A 15,871-nucleotide genomic window follows, 5' to 3' on the forward strand; every position below is an offset into this window, starting at 1 on the left:
GCGGAGGCTGACTCCTTTCTCGCAGTTTCTCCGTCTCTGATGTTTCTGCTTGATGATGCCACTTTCCAGTGGGCGGCCTCTGACGTGAGCACTTTTCCTTCAAACCAGGAATCCCCGAACTACGGTGGACAGGGCCTTATGCTGTGACTGACCTATCTCCCGTGCTGCCGCACCAACTGCACCCCCAGTCACTTGTACTGTTTCAAAACAGTCTCCACACAGTTGGAGGCCGACATGGTGGCTGAGTGGTTAGCACTGCTGCCTCACAGTGCCAGGGACGCGGGCTTATTTCCAGCCTCGGGCGACTGTCTGCGTGGAGTTTGCATGTTCTCCCCGTGTCTGCGTGGGTTTCCTCCGGGTGCTCCGGTTTCCTCCCACAGTCCAAAGATGTGCAGGGCAGGTGAATTGGCCCTGCTGAAGTGCCCATAGTGTTAGATCCATTGGTCAGAGGGAAATGGGTCTGGGTGGGTTACTTTGCAGAGGGTCGGTATGGATTTGTTGGGGATTAATCTAATCTAATCACCACTGCTAAAAGCCCATTTATCTTTTACCACACTCTCTTTGACGTATCACCCGCTCGCCCACCTCTGTCAAGGGATTAAAATCCCATTTTCCAATCCTTTTCCGTTCTGAAGAAGTGTCACACTGGACTTGATAAACTAACTCGGTTTCTCTACCTCTGCAGATTCTGCCAGACATGCTGAGTTTCTCCAGGTTTGAATAGGCACAGCACAAAATTTTCAAATAAACGAACAATTATGGAGACTGGAATTAAAAACACAAATATTTCTGGAGAAACTGGGAGCTTTGTAGATGGGCCACTGGACCCGAAAGATGAACTCTGCTTTCATTCCACAAAACGCTGCCAGACCTGCTTACTTTCTTCAGTTACATGTGTTCTTGAACAAGTTCCACAGATGTCTGTCAAAGGTGCTCAAAAGCCCAGTCCAATACCGAGCGCTGTGTACCAGGGAAGTGAACAATAACACCAGGTGCACAGATTCATTGGCTCTGAAGGTGCATAAGGCTGCATCACAGGCACTGCAGAGCTCTTCATCATGGTCAGGGAGAGAAACAGAGGGATACACATTCATTTTAAATATAGAAGATATCATTGCGGGAATGGAAAAGATTTAGATGAATATGTTAAAGAGTTTAAGAAATGCAACAAATTGGAGGTGTGACACCATGGAGAAATCCTAACAGAATGAGAATATGAAAATGGAAATGTTACCACATCAGACACGAGGGTAGATCACTGAGTACAGTGCTGATGGGTGAATGGGTCTCGGTGTGAATTGGGAAACAGTCATTAGAATTGAATTACAGATATTGCAGCTCAAACTGGGCATTTATGCGATGATGTAAATCACAGCAGCAGCAGCAGAATTGTGTTTAATCACATTCTGTAACTTTTTCCCTGGGATAATCTCTCAATCTACCATCAAGCTGATCCAAGGTTCAGTAAGGAGCGTGGGTGAACATGCCAGAGTCAGAACCATGTGTACCTAAACCTGATGACAAACCATTAAAGCTATGGTACTTGACCGGTTACATTCCAAATAGCAGGACGAACATCTGATGGAGAGGGCAAAATTATCTCAAGACCAACGGATCAGATCTAAGCTTTGCATTCCTGCAACATCCAATTATAAATGTCAATGGACTATTAAACCACTTACTGGAGGAGAGGGTTCCACAAGTACCTCCATCCTAAATAATCGAACAATCCTATACATCAGTGTAAAAGATAAGGATGTCATGTCTGCACCATCCTCAGCCAGAAGTGTTGAGTGGATGATCCACCTCACCCTCATCATGATGCCCACAGAATCACAGATGCCAGTCTTTAATCGATTCGATTCGCTGCACGTGACATGAAGAAACAGCTGAACACCGTAGATACTACAAAGGCAATGGGTCCTGACCCCATTCCTGCAATAGGACCGAAGACTTGTGCTGCACAACAAGTCGTGTCCCTGGTGAAGCTGTTTCATTCCAGCTCCAACTCTGACATCTCCCTGGCAATGTGGAACATTACTCAACTATATCCAATCCCTGACGAGCGGAATAACTATAATCTGTCCAATTACCAATAAAGGACAATTCTGACATTGAGGGAGAGCAGTGAAGGATGATCAGACTGATCTCTGGGAAGACAGGCTTGTTGTGGGAGCAGAGTTTGGGGCGATTGTGCCTGTATTCCATGGGGTTTCGGAAATTGAGTGGTGATCTCAGTGAAATACTTAAAATTCTGACAGGGTGAGACAGATTGGAAGCAGGGATGATAATTCACCTGACTGGGACGTCAAAAAACAAGGGTCCACAACATTAGGTACAGACAGGCCACTCTGCATTGAGATGAGAATAAATATCTTCACTCCGAGACTGGTGAACCTGGTGAATTATTTCGCACATAAGGCTGTGGAATCCAAGGCACTGAATGTAAATGAGGATTTCTGGAAATTAAAGGGATAGACAGAGAGCAGGATTATGGTGTGAAGATAAAGGATCAGATATCATTCCAGGTTTTTCTCCAATAACACTGTAGTTATATTCCAGTAGAACACCGTGTTGTAGAAAATCATGTTGTCAGATTTGTCCTTTATTGTCGGGGTTGTACTTTATTAGGTAAGGAGATCAAAACTGCACACAATAATGATCGAGATAGGGTCTCACCGAGGGCCTGTACGGCTGCAGTAAGACACCCGTACTGCTGTACTCAAATACGCCTGAAATGAAGGTCAACGCACCATTTTTCTTCCAATATATTTTGTATTCCTGCAATATTGCTTTCAGTGACTGGTGTACAAGAAGATCCAAATCCTTTTCAATGTTACAGTTACCCATTTCGTGGGTCTATGCACACTGGTCAGTGTGTCAGTGCCATTCCCAGTATTGACTTCTGGTTTTAGAACTCACAGCCCTGCATGGTATTCACAGGTCTGTGCAGAAGGAAACAAAAATACAGCTTAAGTTCCTTTATAGATCAACATTTTTCAATCAATCCATTTTGAATTGATAGGCTGGCATTCTATTATTCCCAACAAAGTGCACAAAATCACATCTCCCCACCCAACCCCATTGCTCTCCATCGGCCACATAGTTGCCCACTCACTCCAGTTGCAAAATGTGTTATGGAAAAGCGCAGCAGGTCAGGCAGTATCCAAGGAGCAGGAGAATCGACGTTTTGGGAATAAGCCCTGAAGACGGGCTGATTCCTGAAACGTCGATTATCCTGCTCAATGGATGCTGCCTGACTTGCTGCGCTTTTCCAGCAAGACATTTTTCAGCTCTGATGTCCAGCATCGGCAGTCCTCACTTTTTCCCAGTCACTCCAGTTGTCTCAATCACCTTGGACCTTTTTTTACATCATGTTCACCCACTCACAATACAACATCGTTTAATGCCTTCAGCAGACCGAGGAAGATTGCATTTGAGCCCCTCAACCAAAGATATTATGTGTATTGGGAATAGTTGGGTCCCAAACCCTAATCCTTGCTATATCCTCCAAGCCTTCCATTCCTACTCACTGTTTACTGCCAGCTCTCCCATTCTAAAACCATGGCCATATATTAGCCCGAGTCCCAGAGGATTCAAATTTGCACAATAGGCTTTATCAAAAATCTTTCTGAAAATCCAATCGTAATACATTGATAGCTTCTCCATAGTTTTGCTAAAATGCACTTTCTCAAATATGATTCCCATTTCATAAATCTATGTTGACTTTGTCTATGCCCATTATGTTCAGTTTCAATACTTTCTCTAGAACGGTTTAGTTGCCAATTTCAATCTCTTCTCTTTTTCTCACCAGACTAACGTTTCATGGTATTGCTGGGTTTTTTTTTTGCTTTGTAATCTTCTGTGAAGACAGAATGAAGTAGTTGCTACATAGTTCTGCCATTTCCCTGATCTCCATTCTCCGTTCTCTGGTTTCAGACTGTACTAGGCCACAATTGCTTTATCTTACCTTTCACATTGGCATATCTTTAGAAGCTATTACAGTTCACTGTACAACTCTCATTGATATACTCTGCAGAAAAGCATCAATTTCTGTCTTAAACAGTTTAATGATGAGCATTCCACAATCATACAATCACAGAAACACAGACTCTGTATTGTCCAAAAAGAGCACGATCTACATTAGTTCCACTTTCTGACATGAGGCCCAGTACCAGGCTTGTTACGACACTGCAAATACTCGTCCAAGTACTTTGTAATTGTCGTGGAGTTACCCGTAACAACCATTCTCTCTCTTCTGGACCCCAACATCCTCTGGGTGACAAAATATCTTTAAATTCTCTGTAAACCTCAAGCAGTTCACTTGTTCCCTTGTTCTGGACTAAAAGGAACAGCTGCTGTCTATCCACTCTGTCCATGCCCCTCGTAACCTTATCCTTCTGAATCACGTCGCCTCAGCCTCCTCTGCTCCAAAGTAAACAACCCGAGTTTACCCAGCCTATCTCCATAGCTGATATGGTCGTTCCCAGGGAACATCCTGGTGAATCCCCACCAAACCCCACCCTCTCAGTGTAATGACATCCTTTCATGATGTGGTATCCAGAACTGCACACTGCATACCATCTTGCCCGAAACAAGCCACTGTATAACTCTTATAATCTATGTCTCCGACTCCTAAGCCTTTTTATCTCGACTATTAACCTGTCCAGTTGCATTCAGGCATGTGAGGAAAAGCACCGTCTGAGATTCCTAGTGTGCTGCCATTCATTGAGTCCTCCCCTGCCTGGTTCCTGTTTCCAAAGTGCATCAACTCATATTTATCAGGGTTGCATTCCATCTGCCATCGATCTGCACTTCTGACCATTCCATTTGTATCTTCCTGCAATAAAAGGCCTTCCTCCTCATTGCCAACCACCCGGCCCACTCTTTCCTCCACGCTCTCATCTCCATCATTTATGACAACCATAAATGATAAAGTTAAAAATCACACAAAACCAGCTTACAGTCCAAAAGGTTTATTTGCTCGTACTAAGTTTCGAAGTGCTGCTTCTTCATCAGGTGGCTGTGCACTTTGAAAGCTTGTGCCTCCAATTAAACTTGTTGGACTATAACTAGAGTTGTGTGATTTTTAACTTTGTCGACCCCAATCCAACAACAACTCCTCCGAATCACAAATATTTACTTGGAACCCTTCCATTCATCTAATATGCTTGGAACATATTTAATACTTATATTGGTGCCTTATTTCCGACATTTTGATGCAAAGTAAATCTGTTTTGTCAGACTTAGCAAAGCTCAATTTAGTTACATTGTCAAGTACTAACCTGTCACTGATATAAATTGACTTTATGTCTTTAGTTCCATAAGCTCCATCCGATCACTTGGTTTTCTGGGTGATTTTCTGGATCCTCCTCCATGAAGACAGATACAAAGTAACTGGTTATTTTCTTGGCCATTTCCTTGTTCTCCACAATAAACTCTCCTCTCCCGATTACAAATTTCCACATTTGACATTGCTTTTCTTTTGTTCCCTTTGAATTATAGATAGAAGATTGTTGCAGTCTTTGTGTTCCTGTTTGTTAGCATGTATGTTCGCATTGCATTTCCTTATCAGCTTCATGGCCCTCCTTTTCTGGATCATCAATTTCTGAGAATTCTCAGGTTTCCACAATTTCTGGAATTCTTCTGAAGTCACTTCCTATGATTAATATTATCTTTAATTTGTTACGTTAACCATCATTAAGTCACTTGCTCACTCTGTGGTGTTTTTAAATTCAAGAAAGAGACGTATTTTTGCGACTTTGCAGTACTTCTATAAATCTCCTGATCCGGACCAGATCTATTCAGGAACTCTGCAGGTGGATAGAGAAGAAATTATGGGAGCCCTGGTTGGTACTTTTGTATCATCAGTAGCCAACGGGTGAGGTCCAGGAGGACTGGAGGATAGTGAATACTGTGCCTTTATTCAAGGAGGGCTACAAAGTTAAACCTGGGAGCTATAGACGAGTAGAACTAACATCTGTAATAGATAGTTACTTGAGAAGATTCTGCGAGATAAGGTTTTCAGAGGAATCTCGATTATCTGATTGAGATGGACGGAACACTAATTCATTCAGATAATTGATTATTCAGTTAATTGATCTACTCTGGGGCTTGTATTTTTATGTGAAGGCTGCTCTCCATTCAGGAGACAAGGCAAAAGTCCACTGCGTGCGAGACCCCACCCCGCGTCCGCTCGCACCCCGCTTTGTCCACTCCCACCCTGCCCCATGTATGCTCCGCCCAACCCGATCCCAGTCCACTCCCACCCTGCTCCCAACCCGCCTACAACCCCATCCACTCCCACCCTACTTCCCTGTCTGCCCCCACGCAACCCCAAACCGCCTGCTCCCACGTCCCTAGCCGCCCGCCCAAATCCTCATCCGCTCCCACCCCGTGCCACTGCCTGCCACCGCCCGCCCCACTCCTTTCCGCTCCCACCCGAACCCCGCCCACACCAGCCCACAACCCTGTTCAACGCCACACCCGTCTGCCTCTGCCCGTTCTTAACCCTGCAAGACGAACTTCGGTCCCCTAACCCTGCACGCCCAACCATCCCCACACATCGTCCAAATCCCATCCACACACCCGCACGCCTCTAACCCTGCGCCCCCAACCCTGCATCCCCAACCATCCCCACCCATCTTCGGACTCCCGTCATTGCCCCCATCCGCCCCTAGCCCTGTACCCCAAAACCGGTATCCCCAACCAGCTTCCCCGGGCCAGCCAGACTGTACACCAACAGGACAGCTGCTGCTGTCTTTGTGGGGTACGTCTTCAAAAAGCACACACACACACACACACACACACATACACACACACACACACACACACACACACACACACACACACGTTTTGACAAGTTCCACGTTTGCTGTGTACAGGACAATGTTGGCGCAATTATCTGGGGAGAGGGGTTCAGGGTAAACCCCTGTGTAGAACTCCAGGGAAAGTGTGGGGTGAGAGAGAGAGAAGGCGGGAGCTCAGTCTTTTGGAGACGGTGCCTGGACGGTTCTTGACAGCATTTTAGTAAGACAAGTTTTTTTTTTTTAATCATTGTACCTACAAACAAAAGACGCAATTAGGGTTGAAAGGCATAATGTTTCTATAGGGACCTTGAGATCCCCTTCGGATAATCCAAATTTCGGATAATTGATATTTGGATAATCGTGGTTCCTCTGTACATGCACTTGAAAGACAGGGTTTGATTAGCAGCAGTCAGTATGATTTTGTGCAAGAGAGATCATGGCTCTCAACCTTGTTACAGTACTTTGATGAAGTGACGAGGAACAGTGATGAGTGCAGAATGGTAAATATAGCCTATATGGATTTCAGTAAGGCCTTTGATAAGGTGACAGAAGATCAGCTACTCTGGAATGTTTGGTCGCCTGGAATCCAGGGGTAGCTGGTAAATTAGATACACAATTGGCTTGGTGGTAGGAAGCAGAGGGTAATGTAGGAAGAATGCTTGTCAGACTGGAGACCTGTGAATAGTGAAATACCTCAGGGGTTGGTGCTGGGAACATTGTTTCTGTCTATATATATATATATATATATATATATATATATATATATATATACATATGTATGTGTGTGTGTGTATATATATATATATATATATGTATGTGTGTGTGTATATATATATGTATGTATGTGTGTGTGTGTGTACACTCTCATCCACATCATAGATGCATGTAATATGTTATATATATACAACAACACTAAAATAGACAGCATCATGAAGAGTGAGGAAGGTTTTTTCGGAATTTCAGAAACTTCAGCAGTACCTTGATCAGCTGGAGAAGTGGACTGAGAAATGGAAAATTTAGTTTAATACAGATCAGTGTAAGTTCTTGCATTTTAGAATGTTGTGTCAAGGTTGGAGTTTCATGGTGAATGATTGGGCCTTAAGGAGTTTAGTGGAGCAGAGGGACCTTGGAGATCAGATGCACGGTGCTCTGAAAGCTGATTCACAGGTAGGCAGGTCAGTGAAGAAGGCTTTTGGCACACTGGCCTTCATCAGTCAGAGCACTGAGTATCGAAGTTTAGGAGTTACATCGCAGTTATACAGGACGCTGGTGAGGCATTATTTGAAGCGTCATTGTCAGTTTTGTTCAGTTTGCTATAGGAAGGATGTTATTAAACTGGAAAGAGTGCAGAAGAAATTTACAAGGACGTTGCTAAGGTCTTAATGGTCTAAGTTTTAGGGAGAGGTTGGACAAGCTAGGACTTTTTACTTTAGAGTATATGAGACTGATAGAGATATTATAGACGCTTAAAAGGTCACAGGAGGCATGGATAGAGTGAATGCACCCAGTCTTTTCTTCCCAGGGTTGGACAGCAATGACGGAATAGAGGGCATCATTTTATGGTCAGGGGGTAAGAATAAAATGGAAACTGACGAGCAATGATTTTTACACACATCTTGGAATGCATATGGAATGAGCTGCTAGGGGAAGTGGTTGAGGTGGATACATTAACAACATTTAAAAGGCATTTGGACAAATACACGGATAGGAAAGGATTAGAAGGATACAGGGAAATGGCAGGGAAATGGGTTTGTGTGAATGGACATTTTGTTCAGAATGGACCACTTTGAGCTGAAGGACCTGTGTCCGTGCTCTAGGAATCTATGAGTCGAATAACCATTGCTTGTCTCCCACTGAATGTTATGTTGTACTTTCCCAATTTACTGGAGCGAGCTTGATCCTCTACCCTCCAGGCTTCCATGATGCTTGGCCAGAATGTTCACACATTTGATATTGCATGCGGACGCCATGTAAAATGCACCTTATTAACGTCACTATTCCTCAAAAGCTGCTTCAGAGTAAGGTTAGTAATTAGTCTTTCTTACCACACAATACCAACTCCAAAATAACCTGCTCTCTAGTTTGGTTCACAACATAGACTTCAACCCACCTCATATACACTTACGGAATTTATTTTTCACAGCATGTGCAGTCACTCAGTTAAGCAGTTTAGAAACAACTTGAGACCATCCAATAAGACTGCAGCATTCACAATACTTGCATGTGTAATTTCCAGAGCACATGATGATCAGATTTTCTGCTACTGTTTTGGTTTCGATATATAAAACACCAATGTTTGTTTCTCCTTGCTATTTGTAAGCTCTACCTAAAATGATTCTGTGAAAGCTGAATGACATGGTCTGTGTCGTTATTAATGATAGTCATGGATAAGACATTCGGGAGGCTCACCTCGACGCTGGGATGGCCGAGATCGGTTCCGGCTGGGAGCAACGAGGCAGTGATGGAAGAGTATTGGCCCAGCTGCAAAGATGGCACCTGAGGATCAGCAATTTCGATGTTGGTGGTCTCTGGTGTAGATGGTAATGAAGCTGGTGTCCGGTGATGGGGGATGCAGGTGTCACCGATAGTAAGGAGCTGACTCAGGACCCATGGATTTTCTTCTAGCTATACCTTTCTTTTTTTCAGTATTAAAATTATTTATAACGGTGCCAGTTTGATGCAGAAATGTCTTGTTTTTACCCTGTAAAATACACCTGAGAGAAAACTCAAAATCGATATCCAAATATTCCACTCATTGTTTCCTGCCAGCTATGCCGTGCTAAGGCCATGTCCATACATTAGCACCAGTTCCATAAGATGTGATGTGCACACTAGTTTTGGAACTTTACTGAAAAACTTTCCAAAACTTCAAATACATTATATCCATTGCTTCACCATAATTAACTAACCAGCCAGTATCTCAAATATGATTCCGATTTCATAAATTTATGCTGACGTTGTCTATGTTCATTACTTTCAATCCCAATATTTTCTACAAAACCATATATTTACTAATTTCATTCTTTTTTTTTCTCACCTGACTTGGGTTTACTAGCCGTGTTGGGAGTTTTTTATTGTTTTGTTGATTTTTTTTTCTGTGAAGACATAATTGAAGTACTTACTTCACAGTTCCACCATTTCACCGTTTTCCATTCTCCATTCTCTGGTTTCAAATTGCAATAAGCTGCTATTTTTCCTTTACTTTCACAATAACATACTTTTGGAAGCTATTGCAGTTGAGTTGTATAACCTTTATTAATACGTGTTTTCAGAACCCAGCAATTTCTGCCTTAGGCTGCTCAATGACTACCCTTCCACAATCATACAATCAGAGAAGAAGATATTCTGCACCATCAGAAATACAGCACGATATACATTATTCCCACATTCCTACATGCAGCCTGTAGGAATTAGACTCTGATGCTGGCCCATGTACTTCTTAACGGTTGTGAGGTGACCCACGACAACACCCCTCTCTGGGAGTGTATTGCAGACCACAACACTCTCTGAGTGAAAAAAACAATTGTCAAATTCTCTCTAAACCACAAAGCCTTCACTTTAAACATCTTATCCCTTGTTCTTGGCCTTTTGACTAAAAGGAACAGCTGTTGTCTGTCCACCTTGTCCATGTCTCTTGTAATCTTATCCTTCTGAATCACGTCCCCTTTAGCCCTATCTATTCCAAAGTAAACAACCCGAGCTTATCCAATCTCTCTTCATCCCTGATAAGCTCCATCCCATGAAACATCTTGGCGAATCTCCTCTTTACCCCCTCCAGTGCAATCACATTCTTACTGTAATGTAGTTCCCAGAACTGCACGCAGCATTCTATCTATGGCCTAACCAATGGCGTGTTTAGATCATATTATGTACGCCATGATGAATAAACAAAATGCCTACAGTCCCATGTGCTTTCTTAACTAGCTTATTACCCTGTCCAATCACAGTCAGAGATGTGTGGAGAAGTACCCTCTGAGCTTCCTAGTGTGCTGCCATTCATTGAATATTCCCCTGTATGGCTCCTTCTTCCAAAATGCATCATCTCATATTTATCAGGGCTATATTCCATCTGCCATTGATCTGCCCATCTGACCATTCCATTTGTATCTTCCTGTAAAATAAGGCCTTCCTCCAAACTGTCACCACCTGGCTAATAGTTGTGTCAAACACAAACTTACCTATCACACGCCTCAATTCTCCCCTCACACGACCCCTCCACAGTCACATCTACAACACTTATTGTGGTCAGATTTGACTTAAACATTTGGTCAGGTCATTTCCTATCTTTTCTGAAACATTATCTAGTGATGCAACTTATGTGGATTTACATCATCCCAATTTGCATCTTAGTTGAGGGCTCTCAATGCATCTTCTCGAATTCTATACCTGTATCCTCCATCTCCCAGGTAAAACAGATAGGAAGCACTCATGTAATAATCCATCAATGTTCCCCAGCTTCACATCCTGATTGCACCTTGGTTTCTAATTGGCTCTAACTGTTCCCTGCTTATTCTGTTCTACTTGCTGTTTTTTGTTAGAGTGTATTGGAATTCTCTTTAACATTGCCTGCTGCACTTCTTCAAGCACCTGTATTATTAAGTCTCCTGTGTGTGAATTTTCTAAGTTTCCCTGAGATCACCTCTCATTCTTTGATACAGTACAGAACACAGTTATCATCTCATCCTCACTCCATGCAGCCTGTGCAGAACGCCTTTACTTCTATGTTCCCATTCCCTTTAAATGAAGGCCAACTTCACGTTTACCTTTCCATTTCCAAATGTCCATCCAGAACGGCTTTGGTTTAATATTATTTACTACTCACTGTCTGAGCTCTTAAACCTGAATATCTAACTATATCACACCTACTGGTTTTCCATTGTCTCTGTCTACAAAAAACAGCTTCAAACCATTTAAAATAAAGTCATTAAAGATGATTTCTTTTCGGGGGAGATCCAAGATATTAGCGACCCAGTAGGTTTGCCCTGCTCATCTTTACGGCAGAACCCAGACAAAGAGGTGCATTCACCTTCTCTTTCTTACCCATTGTGGTAAAAATACTGATCCCCTGTATTGCTGTATGTCAGTTGAAGTGAGTAAGGAAAATGACTAAAGGTAAAGGACCACGTGGATCGCAACTAGCAGGCACTGCCATGCAGCAACGGATACGCCTGCGGCCGTGGTGTCGGCCTCTGCGAGCCCACCAGGGGACTTACTATGAGAGCAGAGCTTGGTCATGGAGTAAGTAAACCTCCGAGATAAGGTTGATTCAGAGATGGAGGAGGCCCAGACCATGCTGGAACCGATCTCGGCCATGCTGCAGAAGCATGACTAGGAGATCCAGCGTCTCAGACACATGTCATGGAGGTGGAGCAGTGGACTGTGTCCTCTGAAACTGCAGTGGAATCTTCAGCAGGTCGGGTCCAGGCCTTGTGATGGTGGGTACCCGGCGTGGAGGAGCAGATCAACTTTGAAAATCGAGGCCATCATAAGAATATCTGCCTTGTCAGGCTGGCGGGACGGGAAGAAGAGGGCAGCCCGTCAGTTAGTGGAGTAATGGCTTGGGTAGTTTTTGAAGCTGGAATTCGAGGCGGGCCGGGTGCAGGTCGAGCAGGCCCACCAGATCGCAGTGCACAAGCCCGGGTGAAACCAGCACCCCCGCCCAGCCCTTGTGCAACTCCAGCACTATGGAGAGAAACAAATGGTTCTCCAGCACTGGGGAAGGATCCACAGGTTTTAATATCCAAATGATCACGCATTATGTTTTTCCAGGACCTTTCTACGGCCATGATCCACAAGAGGCAGGCCTTTAATAAGGTAAAAAGGAGGCTGAGGGAATTGAATATTCAGTATACTGTAAGATACCCGACAGTATTACGTTTCAACTACGGAGGGTCCATGTTTAATTTTGACTCACGAGAAAATGCAAAGGATTTCCTGTACACCTTAAGATAGATTGGCTGGCTCAAATAATATGAACAATCATGTTCTCTTTGTTTCCTCTGTGGTTTCCCTCGTTTACGTGGTTTTGTTTTTTTTTAATTTGTGGGGGTCCCATTCATTTCTTTTTCTCTCTTTTCTCCTTTCTTCCTTCCCTCCCATTAACCTTTTTTTCTACAATTTCCTTTTCGTTTCTCTCTCTTAGTACGGAATAGGGGTAGTGTTCAGGGGGTGGGGAGGTTGGGGAGGGTTACATTTTTTTCATCAGGACTGCCTTGGATATGGATGGGACGGGTTGAGTGACCACTTTTAATTTTCTTGTTGTAAGACACATGTAACTTTTTAAAGTTTGTTTTGTCTGGGTTGGCGAGCAGCTTCAGCTAGTAGGAGCCAAGGGGGATTAGTGGGTAGTATGAGCACTCCCTGTGGGGAAGGAGGGAGTATCACCTCTTATTTGTGTTATATGTTGGTTCATTACAAGGAGTTGTTAGGAGTTTTGAGTTGGTAGTTTTTGCAGTTGTATTTTCAAGTTTATACGAACTGTTTACCACTTTCTCGGAGTGCGCAATAAAAGAGGTCCTTCCTCACAGGGGGATCACGGGCTGTTTCGGATGGCTATGGCTAACCGCTCGTTTAAATAGTGTACCTAGAACATTAAACGGGAGTCATTCACCAATTGATGCTTTCAGGCCTTAGAAAGGAAAGGGTCGATGTAGCCTTGGTGCCAGAAAAAAAGACATCTAACCGATAAGGAACATTTAAAGTTACAGAAGAGAGTGTTTGACTGGGTGTTATTTTCCTCCTTTAATTCAAAATGTAGAGGAGTAACTTTTCTCATTCAGAAGAACCTTCTAGATCAGTTTTTTGGCCAAATTAATGACGAATGTCACCTGTTTCTGATCCATAAAGCTTTTATACAGAGAGGAATATGGGAGAGAGTCATAGAGTCATAGAGATGTTCAGCATGGAAACAGACTCTTCGGTCCAACCCATCCATGCCGACCAAATATCCCAACCCAATCTAGTCCCACCTGCCAGCACCCAGCCCTTATCCCTGCAAACTCTTCCTTTTCATATTCCCATCCAAATGTCTCTTAAGTTTTGCAATTGTACCAGCCTCCATCACTTCGTTTGGTAGCTCATTCCATACACGTATCATCCTTGAAAAGTTGCCTCACAGGTCTCTTTTATATCTTTCCCCTCTCACACTAAACCTATGCCCTCTAGTTCTGGACTCCCCGACCCCAGGGAAAAGACTTTGCCTGTTTACCCTATCCATGACCCTCATAATTTTGTGTAACTCTCTAAGGTCTCCCCTCAGCCTCCGATGCTCCAGAGAAAACAGCCCCGGCCTGTTCAGACTCTCCCTATAGCTGAAACCCTCCAACCCTGGCAACATCCTTGTAAATATTTTCTGAACCCTTTCAGGTTTCACAACATCTTTCCGATAGGAAGGAGACCAGAATTACACGCAATATTCCAAGAGTGACGCAACAATTAGCCTGTACAGCCGCAACATGACCTCCCAACTTCTGTACTCGGTACTCTGACCAATAAAGAAAAGCATACCAAACGCCTTATTCACTATCTTATCTACCTGCGACTCCACTTTCAAGGAGCTATGAACCTGCACTCCAAGGTATCTTTGTTCAGCAACACTTCCTAGGACCTTACCATTAAGTGTACAAGTGCTGCTAAGATTTGCTTTCCCAAAATGCAGCACCTCGCATATATCAGAATTAAACTCCATCTGCCACTTCTCAGCCCATTGGCCCAACTTGTCCAGATCCTGTTGGAAACGGAGGAAACCCTCTTTGCTGTCCACTACACCTCCAATTTTGGTGGCATCTGCAAACTTACTAACTGTTAATTTAATGCTCGCATCCAAATCATTTATGAAAATGCGAAAAAGTAGAAAGCCCAGCATTGATCTTTGTGGCACTCCACTGGTCAGAGGCCTCCATTCTGAAAAACAACCCTCCACCACCACGCTCACTTCTACCTTTGAGCCAGTTCTGTATCCAAATGGCTAGTTCCCCCTGTATTCCATGACATCTAACCTTGCTAATCAGTCTCGCATGGGAAACCTTGTCGAGCGCCTTAATGAAGTCCATATCGATCACATCTACTGCTCTGCCCTCATCTATCTTCTTTGTTACTTCTTCTAAAAACTCAATCAAGTTTGTGAGGCATGTTTTCCCACGCACAAAGCCATGTTGACTATCCCGAATCAGTCCTTGCCTTTCCAAATACATGTACATCCTGTCCCTCAGGATTCCCACCGCCGAGGTCAGGCTCACCAGTCCATAGTTCCCTGGTTTGTGTTTACCGCCCTTTTTACACAGTAGCACCACGCTTGCCAACCTCCAGTCTTTCGGCACCTCACGTGCGACTATTGATGATACATATATCTCAGCAAGAGGCCCAGCAATCACTTCTCGAGCTTCCCACAGAGCTCTTGGGTACACCTGATCAGGTCCTGGGGATTTCTCCAACTTTACCCGTTTCAAGACGTCCAGCACTTCCTCCTCTGTAATCTGGACATTTTGCAAGATATCACCATCTATTTCCCTACAGTCTATATCTTCCATATCCTTTTCCACAGTCAATACTGATGCATTTAGTATCTCCCCCAATTTCTTCAGCTCCACACAAAGGCCGCTTGCTGATCTTTGAGGGGCCCTATTCTCTCCCTAGTTATCCTTTTGTCCTTAATATATTTGTAAAACCCCTTTGCATTCTCCTTAATTATATTTGCAAAAGCTATCTCATGTCCTCTTTTTGCCCTCCTGATTTTCCTCTTAATTATGCTCCTACTCCCTTTACACGGTTCTAAGGATTCACTCGATCTATCCTGTCTACACCTGACATATGCTTCCTTCTTTTTAACCAAACCATTAATTTCTTTAGTTATCAAGCATTCCCTATATCTACCAGCCATTCCTTTCACCTTGACAGGAATATACTTTCTCTGGATCCTTGTTGTCTCATTTCTGAAGGCTTCCCATTTTCTAGCCATCCCTTTTCCTGCGAAAATCTGCCTGTAATCAGCTTTCGAAAGTTCTTGCTTAATACCGTCAAAATTGGCCTTTCTCCAATTTAGAACTTCAATTTGTAGATCTGGT

This window comes from Chiloscyllium plagiosum, unplaced genomic scaffold, assembly GCF_037043375.1.
Source record: "Chiloscyllium plagiosum isolate Xiang-an unplaced genomic scaffold, Cpla_swu_hap1 HiC_scaffold_29, whole genome shotgun sequence".
NCBI classification, from domain to species: Eukaryota; Metazoa; Chordata; class Chondrichthyes; order Orectolobiformes; family Hemiscylliidae; genus Chiloscyllium; species Chiloscyllium plagiosum.